The 25,155-nt window shown below is 39.1% G+C and overlaps 1 protein-coding gene across 2 annotated transcripts in view; it reads right to left on the bottom strand.

The window, feature by feature from the left end:
* The window catches only part of TOP1 (DNA topoisomerase I), a 127,471-nt gene that overhangs the window by 89,106 nt on the left and 13,210 nt on the right, over positions 1-25,155 (bottom strand). The window lies entirely within an intron of this gene.

The following is a 25,155-nucleotide window of genomic DNA, read 5'->3' as shown; positions in this document are numbered from 1 at the left end:
ACTCCATTTAAAAAAAGAAAGAAAGAAAGAAAAAAAAGTCGTACTGATGTGTTTTGTTTAAGAAGTCTCTTTGTAATAAAGTAAAACAATTAAGCAAAACTAACCTCATCTGAAAGTTCATGCAACATTTTACTCGTGTAGCACTACCCCATCTCTATTTTAAAAAAATAAATTTTAATGAACAAATCTGTTTTCTTTCTCTCCCGCTTCCCACTCCCCCTTAAAAAGAGAAAAGACAAATTCTTTAGAACAAATATGTATAATCAAATCCAATAAATTCCCTCGCTGCCTGTATATTCTCTCTGACATATGCCTCTGTCTGCACCCTAAATCTATCTCATCTGTCAGGAGATGGAGAGCATGTTTCATCACTGGTCCCTTGGGGTCAGGGTTTATGCATATAACTTGGGTTGAAAGCACATATTCAAATTTGCAAGACAAGAGATTCTTGGGAAGTTCCCACATGATTCTCTTGCCCATAGCTTTCAGCTGCCACAATCATAGCTAGTCATCTCCTTGGCTGTGATGAAGGAGGACTGTAAAATTCTCCAGCCTTTGAGTGTTTTGAGGGGTTGGGGAAAAAGAGGAGAAAGGAAGCAGATATGGTTCTATGAGCTGATCAGGGTGAACAGAAACACAGTCATACCCAAGAACTTATGGAAGGAATGACTAGAGGTGCCAAGGCTGAGCTCTGGCAACAAAGGACCTGGGTTCAGATCCTGTCTCTGATGCTTATTACCAGTGTGATCTTGGAAAAGTCACAGCTTCCTAGAGTTTTCTATATCTCTATCTACATAGACAGATATAGACAGCCAGTATCTAGTTATAGCTATCTACAGATATAAATATCTATAAAATAAGGGGATTATCAGCCAGGATGGCCTCTGGAGTCCCTTCCACCTCCAGACCTGTGATCCTGTAATCTTAAGTTTAAAGCCAGGTCATCGCCATGGTGATCCGGCAAGAATAGCAAAGGAGTAACTAAGGAGGGGTTGCCAGTAAGGGAAATCCAGGAATCATCACCAGGGAAACTCAAGCCAGGATGCAAGGCACACAGGAATCAGTAACAAGGGAGAAAAGAATGTAGTGGGGGGTGGGGAAGAAAGAAGCTTGCAGTGCTCAGCAGGAGTAACTATTAACTCTCTGAGCTAGCATGGGGTGCTCTTTTGCATGTACCCTGCCTAGGTCCACCCATATTTCTGAAAATCCCCGCAGCCTGGCTTGGCTGGTAGGTTGCCCCACACAATCCAGGCACAAAGCTGCAGCCTATAAGTAGGTATAGAGAAACAAGAAAACAAAACAAAAATGACTAAATCTGACAGGTTTCTGAACCATAGTAACTTGGACCAAGGCTCATCTAGGTCCTAAGGAGTTTTTCACTTGTTACATTGGCTGAAAAGGGTTAAAACAATTTAAAGCTGAAAGATCATGTAGTCTAACCCCATTGCTTAGTAAAAGAAACTGAATTCAAGAGACTGTGACTTAAGGTCACACACTGAGTGCAGAGCCAAGTCTAGAATAATCCAAGGCCTCCAACTCCAGTCCAAGGTCTTCCTATTAAACTACCCTTTACTTAAAAAACATAATTCAAAGCCATCTCCTCTGATCCCATCTGGTTGGAAATGACCTTTCTCCTCAGATTTCGCAGAGCACTTTGATTTCTAATTCTCTAGTGCATCCATCATGTAATAACACATAACATTGTATGTTATAACTATCTATGTTGGCATCTCATCCCCCTTTTGAATGCCTTTAAGGCTGGGATCATGTTTTATGCAGTGTGCATCTCCATCAGGGCCTACCACAGAGCAAATGTTCAATAAGTGCTCTTTTGTTGTTGTATAGAGAATACATATGACAGCCACATTTGGATTCACCAATACCTTCAAAAGGCTAAGAAACATTGGTCCAAACTGACAAGATGAATTTTGGTAGGGATATACCCGGGCATTCCATTTAGATTCTTATAACAATCAATTGACCATATACAAGGAAAAGAGCCCACGACACGGGGTAATAACAGCAATTCACATGAAAAAGACTTGGGACTATTTGTTGACCACAAACTCTGTAAGGTCCAATTGCATAATATATTCTTAAATTGCACGTATGGGTCATTATGCAACAGCCATGTCCTTTCACCAGGCCCAACCCACTTGAGGTTTACTTCTCTTTTATCTATATACAGAGTTTGGTATGGAAAAGAATATAGATTTTTCTTTAAATCCTTATCTTCTGTCTTAGTTATCACTTTTTTTTTTAAACCCTTACCTTCCGTCTTAGAATCAATACTGTGTATTGGTTCCAAGGCAGAAGAGTGGTAAAGGCTAGGCAATGGGGGTTAAGTGACTTGCCCAGGGTCACACAGCTAGGAAGTATCTGAACCCAGGACCTCTGATCTCTGGGCCTGGCTCTCTATCCACTGGGCCACCTAGCTGCCCACCTTAGTATCACTTCTAAGACAGTGTGCAATTAGAATTTTGCTTCCTAGGACTCTAAATCCCAGCTTTCCATGTTCCTTCTCATATTACGTGTTAACGTAGGGAGGATAGAAGCTTTGTGTGGCTCTGCCCTCAGAGCTCTTTTTTTCTGACAGAAGCTGGGAAAGTTGGGTGAGTGCCAAGGCAGGAGAATTTTATTCATGTGTTATTTTCTTAGGCTTTCATACTTTTTGTTCTTTTATTTCTTCTACTTCAAGTGATTATTAATAAATCTTATAAAATATAATACTTGGAGTTACTGGATATTAATTTTAATCTTACAACAAAAACGGTAAAGACTAGGCAATGGGGGTTAAGTGAACTGCCCAGGGTCCTACAACTAGGAAGTGTCTGAAGCCAAATTTGAACCCAAGTCCTCCTGACTCTAGTTCCAACACTCTATCCACTGTGCAACTTAGCTGCTCGAAGAGTAAAAAAATGTTTAAAAAGCACATAAAACTTAGACCTCCATTAAACTTAGCAGTTACCTTCAGCATGGGAGCCAAAGAACCTAGAGGTCTTTTCCAGAGCATAAACAGCACCAGCCAATATCCTGGTGAGCAGCAACATGTGCTAGTTTAATTTCAGCTAGGAATACTGTTGCCAGTTTATTCCCTGTTGGAAAGGGACTAAGGTCAAGTCAGCTCCAAGCAGGAATTTGTAACAAGCTATTAAGGGAGAAAACTATAAGGAACTGAGTCACACCCATGGCACAGAAATCAAATCACTTCCTCATCTGCCAAAGTTCACTCTGTGATGCAAAAGTTGTTGGAACTCAAGGGGCAATTATTGCTAGGTACAGGAGTATGCCTTTTGCTTCCTTGTAAACAAATGCATACTATTCTCCGGGCCAAAAATGTGCAAGCATTCATAAGATTAAGTTATTGAAGGGGCTTTACAAGGTCATTTAGTCTAATTCTATCATTTTAGAGATGAAAAATTGGGGATTTCCCCAAGGTCATTCAGATACTAAGTAGCAGATACTAAGACTGATTCTCTGACTCTAAATAAGGCTAGTTTTCTCCAAAACTTCGGCTGGCCCTTCCCTATCCTCCAACTCCATCTGTCTCAACCTCAAAAAGTGTTTGGAGGTTAGATACAAGAAAGATTATGAATGCACTGATGTAACATGATGAGCCTTTTCAAACTTAACCAGTAGGTCTGTTATATACAGTTCAAGTAAAAAGACTGGGTTAGAAACAAAATGAAATAAGATGACATTTCTGAGTAGGTAGTATTAGTAATAATGTTTAACGGAACAGAATAGTGCATCAGAAAGGGAATCAGATTTGGAACTCAGAGGATGTCAGTTCCAATTTTTTGCCATTTACTGTTGTGACTTTGGGCAAGTCATTTTATTCCCTCTAAAACTGTTTTCCATATGATTAACCACTTGTTTTTATGGGTTTATGATTTAGAGTTTTGAACTTAAAAGATTGCTTGTCAGCTCCAGGAGTGGGAAAGGAGAGAACATGAATCATGTAACAATGGAAAAAATATTTAAAATAAATTTTAAAATTATATTAAGAATAAATAAAACTCAGTTTTCCTCATGTGTAAAATTAGAATAACCTCCCTCTACAGAAGACCTCTAAATTCTCTCTATTCTCTAGAAATTTAAATTATAATTAATAGAATCATGGGATTCTATGGAAGGAACCTCAGAGGTCAGAGTCTAAACCCCTCATTTTACAGATGAAGAAGAAAGTGAGGCCAACCCAGAGAAGATAGTGACATGCTCAAATAAGTTCTCATTTTTTTAAAGTCTATATCAGTGGAGTGAAAGTTTGGGCTGGTTCTACCAAGCTAGAAAGACTATGAATGTGGGTTCAGTGATGGATTATGTATCTATCACCTAAAAACTTAACTCAACTAAATGTGGAAAAGTTCGTCATCTAAAGTTTGAGCAGAGTAACTCATGAATACTTCCTAAGTCACCGAGAGGTTACATTTGGGGAATGAGGAACTCAAACAGGGGAAGTCTTAGATATCTCTCAAATTTTCAATCTCATCTCATCTACTTTCTTTTCCCTGATACCTACAAACACACAGGTCTCCCTCATCCTTAAAAAAATCCTTCACTAGATCCTTCCCTCCCTGCTTGCTAGTGCTAGTATCCTATATTTCTCCTCCCCTTTCTGGATAAATTCCTTGAAAAAGTCATTTACACAGAGTGCCTCCCATCCTTCTCCTCTTTTCTAAACTCTTTTCAATCTGTCTTCTGACCTCAAGATTTAACTCAAGTTATCTCCAAAGTTACCAATGATTTCTTAAATGCCAAATCTAATAGCTTAAAAAAAAATCCTCCATTTCTTCTTGACCCCTTTGCAGGAATCTCCTCCTAGAGACTGTGTAAATGGAATTAGCTCATCCTCATTCATGGTTAGATTCTAGCCATCAGAAATAATGTCACCCCACCCAACTTAGTGGGGAGGGGAGATCAGTTACCCACACGTGACAATAAGTAACAAATCAAGAACAAGGGACTGCCCTTTGGGCAGTCTAAAATAGTGTTGAGGCTGCCATTTATTCACTTGAAATTGAAAGTGGATGCAGAAAGTGACAAAAGCTACTATCTTATATGATGGTAACTTCCTGTGGAGGCAATTGGCGCTTTGAACTTGGTGTTGAAGGATCTCTGCTGAGACTTCAGGAGGCTTCCCTCTGAATTGTCACGTGGGTAAGTTAGGCTGACTTCCTTTCTCCTCCCTTAGCATTTCTGGAGGCTCTACCCTCAAGGAGGCCTCTCTTGCCTCTCTAATTGTAAAAGACCTTGTGGCTAGTAGCCTTGTTTAATTAACCTCTGTGCTCCTCTAAATTCTCATCCTGTCAGGGCCAGAGTCTCTCTCTATTTCCCTACCTTCAACCTTCCTAATTGTAAATAAACTTCCATAAAAATCATCCTGACTTGGGTCTATTTTAAATTTGGAATCGAGCTAATCAGATTCCTGGCAACCATACCTTAAATATCTAGTTTCCCCTCTTACAAGACTTAGTTCTCCTTTTACCTACATGACTATTCTTTCTCAGTCTCCTTTGAGAGGTCTTTGTCCACATCCTGCCCACTACCTATGAGGTATTCTTCAAATGGCAGTCCTGAGCCTTCTCCTTTCTCTTTATACTCTCACTTTTGATAATCCCATCAATTCCCATGGGTTTTATTTTTGTTATGATGCTGATGAATCTTAGATCAACATATCTAGCCCTAGTCACTCTCCTGGGCTCCAAACCTGCATCAACAACTAACTGCCTACTGGGTTTTTCAACTGGATGTCCCATAGGCATCTTGACAGTACATCCAAATCTGAACTCTATCTTTCCCCTCCAATCTACTTCTCTTTCAAATTTCCCTATTTCTGTCAAGGGCACCACCATCCCAGTACTCTTGCCAACCCCAAATTTAATGTTTTCAAATTTTAACCTTTTTGCCTCTATATCTCCTGTGTATAATAATACCACTTCTTTTCATTTCCATGGCTACCACCCTTGTTCAGGCCCTAATTCTTGCCAGGACTATTGTGATAATATTCTAACTGGTATCTCTGCCCCAAGTCTTCCCAGGCTTCTCCAAATTCTTCATATTCATTGTTTTTATGGTACAATAATATTGCATTATATTCCTGTATCACAATTTGTTTAGTCATTGCCCAATTGATGAACACCCACTTTGTTTCCACTTCTTTGCTATCAAATAAGTTCAGCATTAGTTTAACAAAGGCCACATTGCTACCAAAGGAATAGACTATGCCTGGTATGTTTTAAAACTAAGGAAGCTCATTCCAGGGCAGATAAAGAGCTGGTCTTATTTGATAAAGGCTAGCAAGCAGTTGTGGTCAGCAAAATAAGAACACTTACTTTGTGTGTGTGTGTGTGTGTGTGTGTGTGTGTGTGTGTGTGTGTGTGTGTGTGTGTATGCGCGCGCACCCCCTCCCCCCCCCAGAAAGAGCAAAGCATGCTGGGCTCAGTGGATAGAGATCCAGGTCTTAGAGTCAGGAGGTCCAGGGTTCAGATCTAGTTGGATACATTTCTTAGCTGTGTGACTCTGGGCAAGTCACTTAACCCCACTGCCTAGCCTCTACCACTCTTCTTTCTACCTTAGAACCAGTACACAGTATTGATTGTAAGATAGAAGGTAAGGTTTTGTTGTGGTTTTTTTGGGGGGGTAGGGGGTGGGGTGATAGGGACAGGGGACAGAAGGGTTAAAAAAAAGAGCAAAGCATGCCATGTCTTTCTTTTGGTATTCCTACCATGATCCATCTGAATCTGGGTTTCCTTTCCTTTCCAAACTTGCTACTGCTAAGGCAGAATATAAGGAAACTAGAGAGAAATCCATCTTAGTCCCAAACTTAAATCTCTTTCCTGTTGTCTGTAGGATTCTGCATCAATATTTTACAATATTTACAAGTGGAAATGTTTATCTTATTCAAAGATATTTTATTTTCCTAATTATACATAGTAATAATCCAAATTGTCTCCCTCCCCTCCCCTTTACCCCCCCCTCTCAGAGATGTTAAGCAATTTGATCTGCGTAATACATGTATTATCATGCAAAACATACTTCCATGTTGATCTTTGTTGTAGGAGAATAATCATATAAAATCAAAACCCCAAAATAAAACTGCAACTAATATGAAAGATAGTATACTTTGATCTGCATCTGACTCCAACAATTCTTTCCCATTCAGATAGTCTAACAAATATTTCTTCTGTACTCTGCTTTGCAACATGACAATCTATACTACTAAGACCAAAAGGGATTTCATAATCAGTATAAACTGAATAAGGAAGATGCTGCCAACATCATTTCATGCAGTATTTTCACAAGAAAGGAAACTTCTTTGAGGAAACTTGGTTTCTCAAAATTTAGCCTAGAACTACCATTCTCTCTTGACTCCTCTGGGAATTTTCCCATACTCCTCCCTGCCTCAACTGCACATGCTTTATATAAAGATGCACTAAGGAGTAACGGAATCTCTAAGAATGTTTGCTTTCAAGAAGTCAAACAGCAACTTCTATTCACATCAGGCACATGTGTAGCTCAGTGAACCAGAAATGAATGCTGGTGAAACTGAGAGCCCCAGACTTTCTCCACAAGGTTAAGAGTCATAACTAATTAAAAATCACACATAGATTACTTTGCACACTATCTATACATAAAACCCAGCCATTAGTAATGCCACAATCACCATTTAAAAGACTTTCATAAAATTCTTACAAGATGGAAGCCTAGAACCCTTAAATATAACAAATTTGCATTACAGGTAGGAGAGGCAATCTTTTAAAATCTTAGAAGCAGCAGTCATTTTGTCTCATTAGCTCCACTGATCATAAAAGACAACAGTTTTCTTCAATATCATCTTTCAAATCTATTAATCCTAAATCAGGATATCTAATACCACATGTCAAAAAATCAGTTCTAAATGAATATGCAACTTAAAATATAAAAGGTTGTAGCAAAAAACAAACAAACAACAAAAACACTGTAAGTCTACTAACTGGGAATAAATGAACAAATTAGGGCACATGAATGTAATGGAATATTTTTGTGTTCTTAAGAAATTACCAATATGAGGAATTCAGAGAAACTTGGAAAGAACTGTATGAACAGATGCAGAGTGAAATGTAAAATGAGCAGAATCAGGGAGATCATATACACAATGACTACGATAATGTAAACAAAAAGAAAAGAAACAGCAAACTGAATTCTGAATAACTGTAATAAATAATCTTGATCTGGAAGAACAGCTTGTAGATAAACATCTCACTTCTCTCATTAGGCAGTCAGGAGATGATGAGTATAGAACACACAAAATGTCAGACATGGTAACTGACAGCTGGTTTTATTTACAGTTTTTTTCTTTGCTACAAGAGAATTCTCAATGAGAACGATATGAAATGAATGTCATAGAAAAACAAAATGTATCAATAAAATTTATTTTAAAAGTCAATTTAAAACATCCAATGCTATAGTCTGAAAGACTGTAAAAATGTATGCACCCTGAACTTGGAAACATGGAAGTAGCCTGGAACTTATATTTCTTGGAGCCACAATTTTCTTATCTACAAAATGAGGATAAAAATGCTTCTATTTCACTCACAGGGTTTACTATAAGGGTCAAATGAGCTATAAAGCATTTTATATCTGTAAAACTCTATTGTGAATTATTATTCAAAGTGTCTGAAGGCTTATGGAAAACATAACACTTTGAGATCCCAACTTTGTTCTGAAATAGCAATAGCTAAGAAACTCAATGCCAAATGCTCTCCACAAGGGGATTATCATACACCATGGCAGCTAATCCACAAATGCTTTGTACAGGCTTAACCAAATGGATGTTTACATCTATTATTCTATCCTGGTTAGGGGAATGGCCTGCCAAAGTAACCAGTGCACCATACTGATAATGGACTGAGCTAGGCCTCAATTTCAGAGATCAGAGACTGTTTTCTCTTTATGCCTTTACAACTCTGGGATTGCCTTAATCCATCTTTTCATAGTTCCTTCCTGTCCTTGGTCCATTTTCTACCCTTCACTTCACTGCTTTTACTTTCACCCTAGCCAAAAGTCAATTCTTTTAAACACTGACCCTAACAGCTTCTCTTTCCACCTCAAATGATTTCTTTTCTCTCTTTCTTTTCCTTTTTTTTAAGAGAAACACAATAAAGCTAAAAGCTGATGTACTCACCTAGTCTAAATCAACAGTACCAACATTACATAGAGGAGTTACTACATCCTGAAGATTATAAACACACTTTTAAAAGCTAGATAATGGCTGCTCAGATATGTGTCAATAGCTGGACATCACTCCTAAAAAGTCAATTCTATTCAATATCTGCAGAGAGATATAATAGGTCAACACATTTTGCAGAAATTATGATTTCTCAGGGGTCTTAAGACACTGTTTTCAGATTTCTCTACTGATCAGAAGCACCACTACACTCACTGTGACAATTCGCCTATAGTTTGTAGCAATAAAATATGTTAGCAGTTTAATAGTTTGTAGTTGAGCAACATGAAAATCAAATTATCAATTGCCTGTAAAAAGAAAACCCAGTCAACTGCTGGGATACCACCTTTCTCCTTACTGCTACTATGCCTGGGGAAAATTCTGGTACCACATTAGCAAGCTCTATTGATAAATTCTAAAATTGTTGTTAGAAATGAGGTTTGTGATTTACCAAATCTAGGGGAACAATTCTTTCCCATATCCAAGGCCAAAATGTCACTAAATTACATCTGCCCCATTGATATCACTATCAGGCATGTATCCTCAAAAGATGTTATTTATTTTTCCCATACAAACTTGCTCACTGCAAGCATTTTATTTTATCTAAAAGTATTTAAAATAGGAAAAGGCAATATACCAAATTTACAAAAATTGTGCAATAGCTTTTTTTTTTTTTTTGTAGTGGCAAAGAACCAAAAGGCAAAGAAGTATTCATCATTTGGAGTGAAGGCTGAACAAATTCTGGTACAGAATAATTATGCCCTAAAAAACTACAAAAGGGATGGTTTTAGAGAAACCTTATTAGATATATGGAAATGCAAGATGAAGTGAGCAGAACCAGGAGACCAATTTATAAAAAAACAAAACAATTCTGATCAATGTAATGACCACCCATAATTCCTGAATACAGATGAGGAGGCATGCTACCCGTCTCCTGTCAGAGAGGAGACAGAGGCAGAATGCACAATGAGACACACATCTATGGATTTGGAAAATGTGGAAAATTCATTTTGTTTGACTATACATGTTTGTTATGAGGATTTTGTTTTTCTTTTTTTTAAACTGTGAGCGATGGTAAAAAGGAGACAGGAACTAAGTTAGGGATGGTGTCCTCCCCTCCATTTCAGTGAGAAAAGGTCGGAAGGAAACAGCAGGTGGAAGATTGGTAAGGGTGGGCAATGGGGGTCAAGTGACTTGCCCAGGATCACACAGCTGGGAAGTGGCTAAGGCCAGGTTTGAACCTAGGACCTCCTATCTCTAGGCCTGACTCTCATTCCACTGAGCTACCCAGCTGCCCCCATGGTTAGGGTAGGCAATGGGGGTCAAGTGACTTGCCCAGGGTCACACAGCTGGGAAGTGTCTGAGGTCAGATTTGAACCTAGAACCTCTGGTCTCTAGGCCTGGCTCTCAATCCACTGAGCTATTCAGCTGCCCCCCCAGAACACTTTTGAAAGTTAAATGTTGAAAAGGATCTTTGTGTAAAAACCCCTCTTTTTGATCTATAACATCTACAGAAATGCTCACTTTATTTGGTGTTTGTAAATTTCATTTTTAAAAACTACAAATTCTTTTGCAAAATGGGAACTGGGGAAGCCCTAGTGAAATAATGCATAATTTCTCATATCTACTTAACATTCAACATGATTTCCCAAAGAACATGTATGTTTACCTTACAAAAATAAATGCGATGACATTGTATAATGGCATGGCTGCTGAAATGAGAAGCCCTGACTCGGTTCAGGCTTGCGTTTGCTATGGTACAGCATGGATTTGGGAAGGTCACTTAGCCAACTTTCTAGGTCAGGGTTCCTTATCTGTAAAACTTTTAGAAGAGGAGCTGAGACAGAGGATCAGACAATAATGATCTTTCCAGATCGAACACTCTGTGATATTATTTAACTGGTTTGGCTCACGATAAGAAGAAAGTTGAGCTAGATTATGATATGCTGATTAGAGTCCTATGGGAGGAAACAATGCACCAACTGTGACAGTGCTGGAAACCTTAGGGTAATACCAAAGCCCCAGAGAAATGGGCCTCATCCCCAAATTCTCTCGGCAACAGCTCAGCAGGTGATAGTAAATCAGCAAGCCACATCACCACAGGTGCTGCAGATTTCATCTTCAATTCCTAGTGTAATATAGCAGAGCTCTACTTTTCAAAAAGGCAGGTTGAGCCCACTAAATCAGGCCCAGGTGAAGATTTTAAAGTCCTTAGACAAGAAAAGGCAGGCGTTTCCATTTGGAGAGAAAGGGGGAATGCTATTTAAAAAACAAACCAAAACAAACAAAAAACCCTCAGCTCATGGGGAGAGAGTTACTATGAGGAGAAGAACTCAAGGAGAAAGCTATACTACCCCTTAGTCAGAATGAAGCCTGGAATCCTGGTGAAGTCTGTTGGGAGCTGAATGGCAAGGAGCAATTCCAGCTGCCAGGCCCTGGAAAAGAGCCAGAAGATCTTTTGTTTGGGCTAGTATTTGGGTGAGTAAAGCTCTACGCTGAGAAAAACAGGTGACCTTAGCAGTGGACCCAGAGAGGGAAGAGTAAGAACCTAGAATAAAGGCAGTCCCAATCTAAACAAGTCAAAAAGCTTATCCTGGTCTTTCACATCCTAAAGATATATAGATCCATAGCCTACACAGGCTTTGTATCTTGGACCTGGGACCTAGGAAAGCTACTCAAAACTACATTAAAGCTTCCCCAAATGGGTTCAATGGTCCCTCTTCAGTCAAGCAAATTAGCATTAGCAAGTTCAAGAGGGATGAATCAGTCTAGGGTCAGTCTGTTAAGTGGCTGTTGTCGTGAAAGGCCTTTTCCAGTCTGAGTCTATGTTTTTGAGGCACTGCTATGTTCTCAAATCTCTAAACATTCCCTTCTTTTGCTTCAGTGTGTACCTTTCCACACCAGGGGATTAGCAAACTACAGTTGGAGGGCCAAATCTGGCCTATTGCTACAAAACAGTTTTTATGTAAAAAAGGAGCAGGCTGAATTTGGATCTGGGTGTTGTTTGTCCACCCCTGTTGCGGCCACCTTCACTTTTCTTCTCCACCTCAAGAGCAAGTCTTAATGCCTTTTTCCTCCTTTGAATCCTTTGGGATGATCTTAAACCTGTCTCCTGTAACCTCTGCCATTAAAACAACTCCCCAAATTCTAGCCAGTCCAACACTACTTGAGAAATGTGGCCAATTCCTCTGGGCTTTCTCCTAAACAGAAAAGAAATGCAAAATTTCCTCTTATTTCTTCCACAATGATGGGATTGGTAGATTCTGGGGTCCTAGAACCCACTGATCATTGGGGTGAGACAATGCAGTGATCTATTGAGAGTATCAAATGTTATTCCCCTGATGCAGCTGCTTTACTGAGTCATCAAGTTAAGTTCCTCACTTTTTTTACCCCTAATTAATGAGGCCAGGAGCACACAGGCTCATCAGTGTTGAGAACATGGAGAAGGGACTTCATATGCAATAAAACCAAAATTCCTAGACTTCCCCTACATACCCTTCTCTAAGATCAGCAAATGACCAAAATATAGTGTTAAAGGAAGACAACTTCCCAATTAGACTGGCTACTGGACAGATTCAGCACAGTCTCTTTTACTTACCTAAATCACTCTCAATTTTGAAAACTAATGGCTATCATGTAGCATTTTGGGTCCTTTGGAATAAAAGTCTATAAACCCTTTAACATGATGCACCAAGAAGAAAAGGGAATATTTTAGAGACTTGATAATCAAGGATTTTTAAGTTAATCTTCAGTTTAATATACAATATTCCAACAGAGTAGCCTGAGGCTTTATTATTTCTGGACTTTCTTAACTCTTTGAAGACACTGGCTCTCAGCATAAACTGGGAAGGGTTTTTTGAGAACACAAACAGGAAAATATTTAATGGTTCATAACATTTCTGAATGCAAAAACATCCTCAACAAGAAAGTTTGCATACCTAAATTTAGTCAAAATGCATCAAAAACTACACCTCAGTGGAGAATTTAATACCTTGTTTGACCTTCTTAATGGTTAAAAAGTGTGGAATTGTAAAGTAAAGCCCTTTTGATAACAGGGATATAGGCCCATAGCTCATCACTCTGGCTTGGAGTTATATTGCTTTGGGCAGCTCTATGGCCAGGTGGAGAACAATTTCCCCCACTGCTGAGTTGTTGCATTCAAGCTGGAGCCTTCAGGATAAAGAGAAATTGGAGAGTCCAAGCTGAGCAGAATTTCAAAGAGCAGAGAAAGCAAATGGATATGTGTGCTAAAGCCTGTAAACAGCAAGGCAGATGAAGGTAAAGGGTGTTGACTTTCATGCTCATCTAGAAGCCTGCGACTGTCTCCCCTCCATATCTTTCCCTTTGAGGAAGACATTAAAATGAATTGCATTTTAGGCAAGTGTTGTTTAATGAGTCTGCTTAGAGGCAGAATAGTGCAGTGGATAAGAACTGACTTCAAACCAACTAGGAAAACCTGAGGTCAAGTCCTGGTCTGATATACACTGGCTTTGTGGTTCCTGGGAAAATCATTTAACCTCTCAAGTATTCTAGGTCAGAGGTGTCAAGAAAGGAGAACAAACGAATGAAGGAAGGGTGGCATCCTGAAAACCTAAAGAGAGGAGAATATCAAGGAGGATGGGGCGGTCAAAAATGTCCAAGGTTGTAGTCAGGTCAAAGAGAATGAGCATTAAGAAAAGGCCAATGGACTGGGCAATTAAGAGATCACTGGTAACTTTGGAGAGGGGATTTGGGTGGAATGATGAGTTTGGAAGTTGGAGAGTAAGGGAGGTTGACAGGAGAGAAAGTGAAGGCACCTACTGTAAACTCCTTTTCAAGGAGTTCCATCACAAAGTACAAAAACAAGGGTGGATCAAGTGAGTTTTTTGAGGATAAGGCAAACAGGAATGTTGGTAGGCAGTTGGCAAAGAGTCAGTAGGCAGGGAGGGACTGAAAGTTGCAGTGGACAGGCAGAAGGTCCAATGAGATGAACTGGAAAGAGATCACTTGAACAAGTAGAGAGATTAGCCTGGGTAAGAAGTAAGGCCAGTTTATCATATGAAACAAAGTTGAAGGAGGAGAAAGTAGCAGAAGGCACCTGAGTGATAGGAGATAAAGAAGGGGGTGTTCACAGCAAATAACCTCAATTTTTTCTATAAAATGAGGCAAGATTCTCAGCTGAGAGGAAGTCATAGGTTTGAGAAGAAATGAAAAGGTTTGGAAACACTACCAAGGAGAATGGGGATAGTGAGGGCTCAACTGAGGTTGTATAACATAAATTTGTAGTGGACTAAGGTTATGGAACATAAATTTTAGTGGACTGAGTCAAAATGGTTGTGTGATTCCCTGCCCCCCACCCCCCATCTTTATTTAGTAGCATGTATATAGGAACAAATGAAGGGGATAGCAGGAACAACCCAAGGTTGGGACTTAGCAGGGAATAACTGGTGAAATAAAGGGGCTTAGAAATGAAAAGAAGTGGATAGTGTAGGGTTGAATTGGTTCAGCAAGGGGTCAAGAAGGGAGAAAAGAAGAGAAAATGGCTAATGCAAGGGAGGAGATGATTTGGGGAGAATTGAGAAGTCAAGGGATTAGAGGTCACAGTGCGGATGAAGAGTAGGTTTTGGTAAGTATATTCGATAGAACAGTTCCAAAGCCTTAAATTTCAATAAAATATCTAATCACCTGGAACAAATTAGAATCTTAAGCATTAGAAGGTTCCTTAAAGGTGACCTAAGGCTAATTCCCTTTCAGGAGGAAGAATTTCCTCTTTTAACATCTTTGACAGTGTTTGAATAATTTTAATGATGGGAAGCTCACTATCTTGAGTATCTAGATAGAATGTAAGTGTCTTCAAGGCAAGGACTGCTTAATATTCACCAGTGTATCCCCAGCACCTGACATGGTGCCTAGCACACAGCAGACACTTAAATACTTACTGAATTAAGGCAGTCTTTTCCATTAGAGAGCTCTGCTTTCTGAAGTCACACTTTGTACTCCTTCAACAAAAGTCCTTCATGTTTCACCAAATCATAGCATTGGAAGAAAATTTTAGATTGCGCAATCCAGCCCATCCTGGGAACACAAGTCCCTTCTTAAACAATGAGTTAAAACTTATCACTCAAATTGCAGGCTCTACAAAAGCTATTGGTTTTGACTTCTGGTACCATTCTCGACCCTATTTCTGTAGATTCTAGTATATAGGAGCCAAAGAGGAGAGAACAGACAAATTTGAGTTAAATTTTATTGTTTTAAACCCTTACCTTCCATCTTGGAATCAATACTTATGGCAGAAGAGTGGTGTAAGGGATAGGCAACAGGGTTAAGTGATTTGCCCAGGGCCACACAGCTGGGAAGTGTCTTGGGCCAGATTTGAAACCCCTCTTGATCCCTAGGCCTGGCTCTAGGAGTCACCTAGCTGTCCCCTGAAGTTACATTTTAGAAGAAAATTTGTCTTTAAAGAGAACTTTCCCAACACAAGATTTAGATTTAAGACCTGTCCAAGACACCTGCAAAATATAGTAAATACTGGAGTCAAGAGCTAAACATAAAACCAAGACAAATTCCTTCAAATTTGAGAGAGGAAAAGTGAGAACTTGTTCTTTTAGTGAGCTGGAAAGGTCCTTAGAAGTCCCCCATGGTTTAACTCCTTCATTTGACTAGGCTGGCCTGTGCAAAACAAAATTTGGAGGGAAATGAGACGAGAGTAACTTAACCAAGGCAGTTCCCATTTGGAAGGAAAGCAGGACTAGAACCTAATTCTGTTGTACTCTATAGAGTTCATGAACAGATCCAAAGTCTGATTCCATAAGCATTTATTAGTGGCCCATTAGTTGAAGACAAATCTGAAGTTTGGGGGTTTTGTTTATTTGGTTTTGGACACTGTGCTTTCCTGTCTTACTCAAGTAGTCCGATGGCTCCCTGATCCAAGCAGGGCACTGTACGGATAGGCAGATGCCCTTTCAATTTAGCCCTACCAAAGCTAAACTGATTCAACATTCTCAACCTCCCTCGTAGTAAGACTTACAGATTTGCACCACCATATCCAGTAAAAAGCCTGGTAAATCTGAAATGTAAAAGAGAACTACTTACATAGCAAGGTGTTTTAAGAACAGCCATCTACCTCAACTTGGGAAAAGCTCATGTTTCTAGCCTCTTTACTTACAAAGTGCTTTCCTCCCAAACCTGAGGGATGGAGATAATAGTAGTCTATCTTTTTTGCAGATGAAGAAACTTGAGGCTCAGAGAAGTTACTGCTTGCCCAAAGTCACATGAGCTGGATCTTGGAACCAGGTCTTCTGACTCAAAGAATAGGGTTCTTTCTTCCATACCAATGAGATTGGCCTTTTTTGGGGCCATTAAGAAGCACGGCTTCAGGGAATAGCTGGGTAGCTCAATGGATTGAGCCAGGCTTAGAGACAAAAGGTCCTAGGTTTAAATCTGGCCTCAGATATCTCCTAGCTGTGTGACCCTGGGCAAGTCACTTAACCCCCATTGCCTAGTCCATACCGCTCTTCTGCCTTGGAACCAATACAAGTATTGATTCTAAGATGGAAGGTAAGGATTAAAAAAAAAAAAAAAAAAAAAAAGCAAGGCTTCAATACCTTCCTATTTCCTTCTCTTTACCCCAAGTAAACCAGTGCACATGTAATGCTGACATACTACTCTATGTAATTTCTAGAATAGCTACTTGGAGTTTACCCCTCCGTCCTAAACCCTATCCTCCTACCCTGAAAGATTTAAAATGTGAGTTCAATGCTCAAAACCCTCAACAAAATCTAAGGATTTTCTTTTAGTCTATCATCTGGTAGTAATTAAAGCAGGAAAAAGCTCAAGAAGGTGGAGGGCACCTCTGTTTCACATATTTCCTCTCTCTAATGAATCATGCTTTCACAAGGACCTCTCCATTCTGCAAAACCTCCTTTTTCCCTACAGGTTGAACTTCCAAAGAAAAGAGGACTTGTCTAACCTGAAAATGAGTCTTCTTAGGCAAGCTAAATTAGAGCAGGTCCATTCCTGCAATGGTGAAAGTGAGCCCATTCACATATTTAAACTGATTTGTGTTAGTAATAGGTAGAAACTTCCTGTTTGGATTTAACAGGAATCTTATAATTCATCATCATCTAGACCTACTTCCCTAATTCAGCATAGCCTCAAAGCTTTGAGTTAGCATCACTGTGTGGCCAGGAAAAGAAATTCAAAGCATGACAAAAATAACTGCAATAGGACCCTGCCACTTACCCTTGGTTCCATTCCAAAAGGTGGCATGTTGGGACATTTCTTCTTCCATAATTTCATTATCAACACTTCTTGCAAAGCCTATCATGAGGGCAGCTAGATGGCACAATGGTTATAATGCCAGGCCTAGAGTCAGAAGGACCTAGATTCAAATCTGGCTTCAAACAATTCCTAGCTGGGTGACCCTTGCAAATCATTTAACCCCCATTTGCCTAGCCCTTGCCTAGGCCTTCTTACTAAGACAGAAAGTAAGGGTTTAAAAAAAGCCTATCACAAGAAAAGATGAATGCTTCATACATGAAAGGGGCAAGTATGCAGCAGGAGCATATTATTATTCAATTCATCCCTAGAATTTCACTATTTGACTTGTATGGGATTGGACATGTAACAGAGTTGGAGAGCAGCTAATTCAACCTGTCTCCAAGAATACGATACAAAAGCCCTTTTAATGATTAATTCTTAGATTCTGTCTCCTGAAATTCTTTACCATCCCTGAGATGGAACGATGAATAACTCAAATATTGCCTATTTGGATATACTTAATGCAATAAAAGCTTAATAAAAGTCCAAATGTTATAGAAGTGTCTCCCTGCCACATCTCTCATTCTTCTGGAAGAAGAAATTCAAATCATTAGGTTGGAACAGCTGCTGTAATCTTATGCAAATACAAAACCTGTCTAGAAATGTCTCAGTGAAAATTACCCCAATTAAACCAGCCAACCCTTAATGTGAAAGGATAGGGCCATGGGGAAGGAGGGCAAAATATTCCATTATGTTACCAGATCCTTTAAAAGATAAAGACTAGAGAGGCAACATGGTAGAGTGGAAACTCTTGGTTTGGCTTAGATAGAGGCCCTGGGTTCAAATCCTAGCTCTAATTGAATAGCTGACATTTCTATAATGCTTTTAAAGTTGTGCCTCTGGGCAAGTCACTTCCTTTACCTGGGTTATAGTTTTCTCACCTGGAAAGCAAAGGGTTTGAGCATTAAATTAGAAAAGACAGAGATCCCCTTCCAGCTCATGAAAGAGTGGAAAAAGACAGCTGAATCTGAAATCTGCTTCCTTTCAAATATACCTACTTCAGACTATAATAATGGTTCAATGCAAGCCTTTACTATTAAAAGCCTTTCCTTTATTTTTTTTTCAATCGATAAACCCTTTACATGATTTGATTTAACTAAAAAATTACACATAAGACATTTCATTCTCCAGTCTTTTCTTGTTGTTTATTATTTTGATCTGGATCTGTGATTAAAGAAGTTCTTGTAAGAAAACTCCCTCTACCTAAGCAGATCTGAAATTGGTAGTTTTAGTGTTGTTTGGGTCTCTGAGAAGGTTAGTGACTTGCCTAGAGTCACACAACTAGCATATGTCTGAGGCAATAACATCTACCACTCTAAGACAAGCAGCTTCTTGTTAGGGATTTTTGCATGAAAACACTTATTCAGGCCCTACCCCAAACCATCTAATCCTCAGGTGGCATCAGAATTAATTGGCCGGTTAAATGTGATTATTACAAAGATTATAGTTCTAAGGAGGCAGAAGGTCAAACAACAATATAGCCAGATAAATATCTTGGGTGTTATTTAGGTAAATGTTCTTCTTAAGGAGAGAGAACTGGAAAACACTTCCCCTTAAGTGCCAAGATTAAAAAATAAACCTCTGTAAAGGGGTCCTCTGAGTATTCCAAATCATGATGTAGTTTTTGGCCTACTTCCTAAATCCTACAAGAATATGATCAACCCTGATTAAAAACAAAAACCCAAACCTCAATGTCATACCCCATCCAAATGAAGAGAAGTAAGATGGCAAAATGTGCAATCCTGGGCTTTTCTGTGAGTATTTATCACATGCTAAGAGAATGAAGGAAAAAATCTATAAGATTCTCTAGAAATATTAAACTACTACAAGGGAAATAGTGCACCAGGTTCTGAAGATAAGAGACTGTCCTTGTCCAAAAGAAATGTCTTTCCTGAAGGAAAAGATTACTCAAGAATAATAAAGCTAAGTGCCTTGTAGTAGTAGAAGGTGCTTAATAAATGCCTATTAAACTAATGGGCAAAAAAAAATAGATTAGTTTTGGAAAAATGAAGTAGATGAGAACAATGGTGGGACCTGAACATGGCTTAATGATGAGTAGTATTGTGATTGGCAAAGAGAAGGACTTTTCAGTAGGAAAGGGCAAGAGAATCAAATGTGCAGGAAGACAGAGCACATCAATATAGCTAAAACCAGAGGGTTTCTGTTGAGTAGTAGTAGGAGATGAGATGGAAAAGAGAATCATAAAGGGTTAGAGTGCCAAGGTCAGGAATGATTTCCTAGATTAGTAAATCTAATGGACTTTTCCCCTTTTATCCTTGGCTTCCTCTCCAATTTCCTTCTCTGCAGCATTATGACATGGATCACCCTCTTCCTTGGCTAACACAATCCTTGTGAGTCTCCTCCTCCTCTTTGACCACTCCTTTAATATTTTTGCTGGCTCTTCATCTTTTTCCTGTACTTTAAATTTGAGTATTCTTCAAGGGTTGTATTTTGAATCTCTTCTCATTTCACTCTCCTCTTTGGTGATCTTATATACTCCCATAGCTTCAACTATTACCGTCATGCAGATGGCTCTCAAATCTCTAATTCCATAGCTTATTTCTTTTCTTTCTTCTTTTTTCCCCCCAAGCCCTTACCTTCTGTTTTAGAATTGATTCTAAGTATTGGTTTCAAGGCAGAAGAGAAATAAGGGCTGGCAATTAGGATTAAATGACTTGCAGTCATTAGGGTCACACAGCTAAGTGTCTGAGGCCAGATTCAAACCTAGGACTTCCTATCTCCAGGCCTGGCTCTCTATCCACTGAGCCACCTAGCTGTTTTCCACACCTTATTTCTATCTGAAATTCTAGTCTCAGATTTCCAACTCTCTGCCCATTATCATTCAAATGTCCAGCTGGTACCCTGACTAAATATATCCAAAACTGAATTCATATTGTTCTCCCCACCAAAACCTGTCCTCCTGTGTAAATTCATGACATCACCATCCTTCCAGTCACCACGATGCACAACGTCACTCATCTTTGACTCATAAGATGTCAAATACTGTCAATTCTACCTCCAATATTTCTTCCTGTTTGTTCCTTCTCCTCAACACCCACTGGAACCATTCCAGTTCGAGCTCTTCTCACTTAAATCATATTGTACATTTTAATACTAACTATTCTGTTTCCCTCTGGTCTATCTGCAATCCTTCCTTCACACTGATGATCACATCAGTCCCTGAATCTAATGTCAGTGGCTCTCCATTGCCTTCCAGATTATGTACAAATTCATGGCTCTCATGAATTCAAGGCCCTTTGATCTGATTCCAACCCACCTTTACAGCTTTATGTGCACTACTTCACCTTCATGTTCTCCTTTTCAACCAAACCACCCTTTCTGTTCTTCACTCTTTTCTCACCCTCTCCAGTCTATGCCTTTGTTCATTCCTCAAATTCCTGTGTTTTAAGTGGTTTCCTCCTAGGCTCAATTCTGGAAGAAGGTGGGGTGCCTCTACCATAACTCCTTCCCTGACCTTTCCAGCTGAAAGTCTTGCCCTCACCAAATTTCTCACTGCACACTGCTGATAACTCTTCTTTTCCCGTAACATAATCTCTTGTACCAGACACACACACACACACACACACACACACACACACACACACACACACACACACACACACATCCTCTCTTCTCTCCCTCATTAAAATCTAAACTCCCAGAAATCAGAGTTTGTCAAGTCATTTGTGTGTACAGTACTTTGCACATGCTAGGCAACTTAGATGAGAAAAGATCTTAGATCCAGTTCATCTCTTTCATTTTACATATTATAGTAAGGCCAGAAACTTCTTTTAGCTTAGGTTTTTGTTTTGCTTTTTAAAGAGGTAGTAAAGAGTAAAAAGACATAAATTTTTAAGAGACAAAGAAAATAAACCTGAAATGTTTGTCTGGACTCTGCTTTAATTCAAGACAAACATTTTATTAAGTAATTACCAGATGGTCAAAGTATTATATGAAACACTGAGAATACAAAGATAAAAATGGTGATGTTTCCTGCCTTCTAGAGGGATAAGACAGTATCTAGCCTTATGAAGCACTTCAGGGTTTACTTTAAAAGCTTTTCCTCAATCCCGTGAAGTAGGGTTGAAAAAAAGAATATATTGTTCCCATTTTGCAGATATCAGGAATCTGAGGATCTATGAGGTTAAATGACTGGCCAGTAGCCACACATTGTCAGATCTAGAATTCAAACCTGGGCCTCCTGAGTTCAGTGCTGTAGTCTTTCCACAATACTATACTGAATAAATTATGAAAACCTGTAAGCAGCTAACCAGACAAGCTCTAAGAAGGAGCTCTAAGGTTGTCCAAGGAAGAACAACCTAAGTTTTACCTGAAGGAGTTCAGGAAAGGCATTACAGAAGAAGCAAGCTGGTCTTGAAAAGAATTTCCACAGACAAAGATAAAGAAGCTGTGGAAGGTAGAACTTGATCATGGAACAGTTAACAGTATACCAGAATAAGGAGTGCATGAAGGGGAAGGATGGGCCATAACGCTAAAAAGGTCAACCAGATGCAGTCTAGATTCAGACCATAAAAGGCACTTAAGGATTTGCATTTTATCCTATATATAACAGGATACTAGTGAAGGCTTTTTTTTTTTTAAGCAAAGAAATGACAATTAAATCTGTGCATTACCAAGATTAATTTGATGTCTGTGGAAAGGATGGATTGGTGGAGATGGGGAATATTAGAAGCAAGGTGACCAATTAATTATAATGCTACAGGTAAAAGGTGATAAGGGTTTAGCAGGACAGATGCAAATTATAAAAACAAAATTGGAAATGAAGGGAAAGGTTGAAGGAAGATAGTTTTCCAACCTGGGTTACATGAAGGATGCCAGATTATAAACCCAAACACCATTAATCTAGATCATCAATTTTACCCATAGAAAATGTAAAAAGCAATTTAAGAGTGAGAACCTCTGAACAAAAACAGTCTCTCTAATACTTGGTTCCCTCCATCTCCCACTATTCCCAGATATGGAGATCTCTGCTTTTTAGAGAGTATGGCCAAAGCAAAGGAACTAATATTTTTTTCCCCTTTTAACATAATATAATGGGAAATATTTTGGGACCTGCTTCAGACTTGGATTTGAATCCGGTTCTGACACAAAATTAACAACTGACCATGGATAAGTCTCTTTATCTTTTGATGGTATTTTTTTTTCCCCCTATAAAATGGGAACCACACATTTACTATCAAACTCACAGGTCTGTTATGAGGTAAGTATTATGAAAATGGAACAAGTTTTGTACTGCAAAGGGAGTTGGGTAAATATGTTAAAAAGAAAAAAATTTAAAAACAAATATGAGACACAGGCTAGACTGCCTAATTCCTGTTTGTACCTAGCCTGTCCCTACTCACTAAGGATCTGTACAAAGGGGTTTCAAATGCAGTAAATAGCTGGCTGCCCTGATCTCTAGAAATCTCTGTTGCTTTATTTTCTAACCTGGTAGTCCCAAGGTAAATATCTATCAGCTTGGTGACTGCAAAGGCGAGCCAATTTTATTTTTCTGGCTAGTTCTTCTAAAAGCTGCAGCAGGGGGTGGCTAAGTAGCTCAGTGGATTGAGAGCCAGGCCTAGTGACAGGAGGTCCTAGGTCCCAATCTGACCTCAGACACTTCCTAGCTATGTGACCCTGAGCAAGTCACTTAACCTCCACTAGGGGCCTAGTCATTGCCACTCTTCTGCCTTGGAACCAATACCCAATATTGATTTTAAGACAGGTCAGGGTTTAAAAAACAAAACAAAGTTACAGCAATTCCAGAGTTTGACCAGACCAAATTTTCAAACTAAGTCTATGAAAAAGTCATGCCAAAGTTTCTCAGATGAATTGTTAAGTAGCAAAAGTCACTGATACTTTGTGGCTGCTCCTTATAAAAAGGCTTGTCGAAGAGGAAACAGGATGTGACCAGCTCAATATCTGAAGCATTAGAAAAAGCAAATCAAAATCCCAATCCCTATAACTACTTAGTACTTTATAGAGCACCACCTATCTTTGATCTCTATAGGTTCATCTAATTCTAACTAATCCTTCAGATACCTGTGGACCAGGAAGTGTTCATCTTTAAATATTAACATTTTAATTTATGATTCTACAATGTTGTTTCTCCAGTGCTTGGTGATTCTAATTCTTCATTTTTTTTGGTCTCAGTGGCTCAACTTGTCCACACTGTAGAATGCCATTTTATGTGAACTTGTCTTGATTTCAGATACTTCCTTTGGTTTGGGGTTTTAGCACATTCTTCCTAATGAGGGATATCTAGAGCTGAAGTTGTCTGCAAAGAGTAGGTACCATCAAGTCAGTCTGGCAACCTCGAGAGGGAACTGAGCAAAGCCTACCCAAGAACTAGGCCACTATGTGCAAAGATGATAGAAAGCATAGTATTTACAATTTGAAAAACGTTACAACTGATGCTTGGCAGTGGAACACTTCTCCCTCTCTTGTATATGTAAGGTAAGGATGGATGATTTACAAGAAAACACTGTATCGGGGGCAGCTGGGTAGCTCAGTGGATTGAGAGCCAAGCCTAGAGATGGGAGGTCCTAGGTTCAAATCTGGCCTCAGACACTTCCCAGCTGTGTGACCCTGGGCAAGTCACTTGACCCCCATTGCCTAGCCCTTACCACTCTTCTGCCCTGGAGCCAATACACAGTACTGACTCCACGAGGGAAGGTAAGGGTTTAAAAAAAAAGAAAAGAAAAGAAAACATTGTATAAGAAGGCACCTGGGCATCCTAGCAAAGAACTAATTACTTTGAACTCTCATAGATCACATAGTATATAGTTATAATTGTTCTTCAGAAGAAACATTTGCAATAATAAGAACAAGATACTTAAAATCCAATAGAGGTTGGAGAAACCTTTCTTCTCTTGAAAAATGTTCTCTTCAACTCTGTTAGACCTAAACTGAAGCTGCCAGAAAGTACCTCCCACCAAAAAAACCCACTCACTGTACTAATAGCACAGCAGCTAGAGCAACTAGGCCAATTTAGACACACACACTCACACCCATACATCCCCCCCAATAAATGTAGACTCCTAGCTTATTATTGGTACACTACAGTTGAATAAATGCAGAACACTGTAGCCTCTGTTAATCCTAAAACCATGAAAACCTGTTAATGGAGGAACTTACTCTAAAACTGCAACTTGGTTTTTTCTACTTAAATAGAAACATCAATTTAAACTTTCAAATGGATTTCTAACTCTCTTACACTAATCCATGACACCCTAAATGAAAGGAAACAGTTATTTACCAGAGAGAGAACACAAATAAAGAAATTACATTTGGCCAAAGTAAGTCAGTTATATAATTCCCCTGTAAAAGCCTTGATAGCTGTAGCTGAACTAGACTTCAACTTTTCTCGGTGGTCCCCTCAAATATGTAGACAATGTATACCTCAAAACAATTTAAAATTAAGAGGGTTTAGGGCAGCTGGGTGATTCAGTGGATAGAGAACCAAGCCTGTCCTGGTTTCAGAAATGGCCACAGATACTTCCTAGCTGTGTGGCCCTGAGCAAGTCACACTAACCCCCACTGCCTAGCCCTTACAATTCTTCTACCTTAGAATGGATAGAACTATCCATTCTAAAACAGAACATAAGAATTATTTTTAAAATGAATTAAATTAGTAGGGCTTAAACATA

Source organism: Gracilinanus agilis, chromosome 2 (genome assembly GCF_016433145.1).
Source record: "Gracilinanus agilis isolate LMUSP501 chromosome 2, AgileGrace, whole genome shotgun sequence".
Taxonomy (NCBI): domain Eukaryota; kingdom Metazoa; phylum Chordata; class Mammalia; order Didelphimorphia; family Didelphidae; genus Gracilinanus; species Gracilinanus agilis.
The sequence above is the reverse complement of the archived record's forward strand: the minus strand, read 5'-3'. Positions and strand labels throughout refer to the sequence as shown.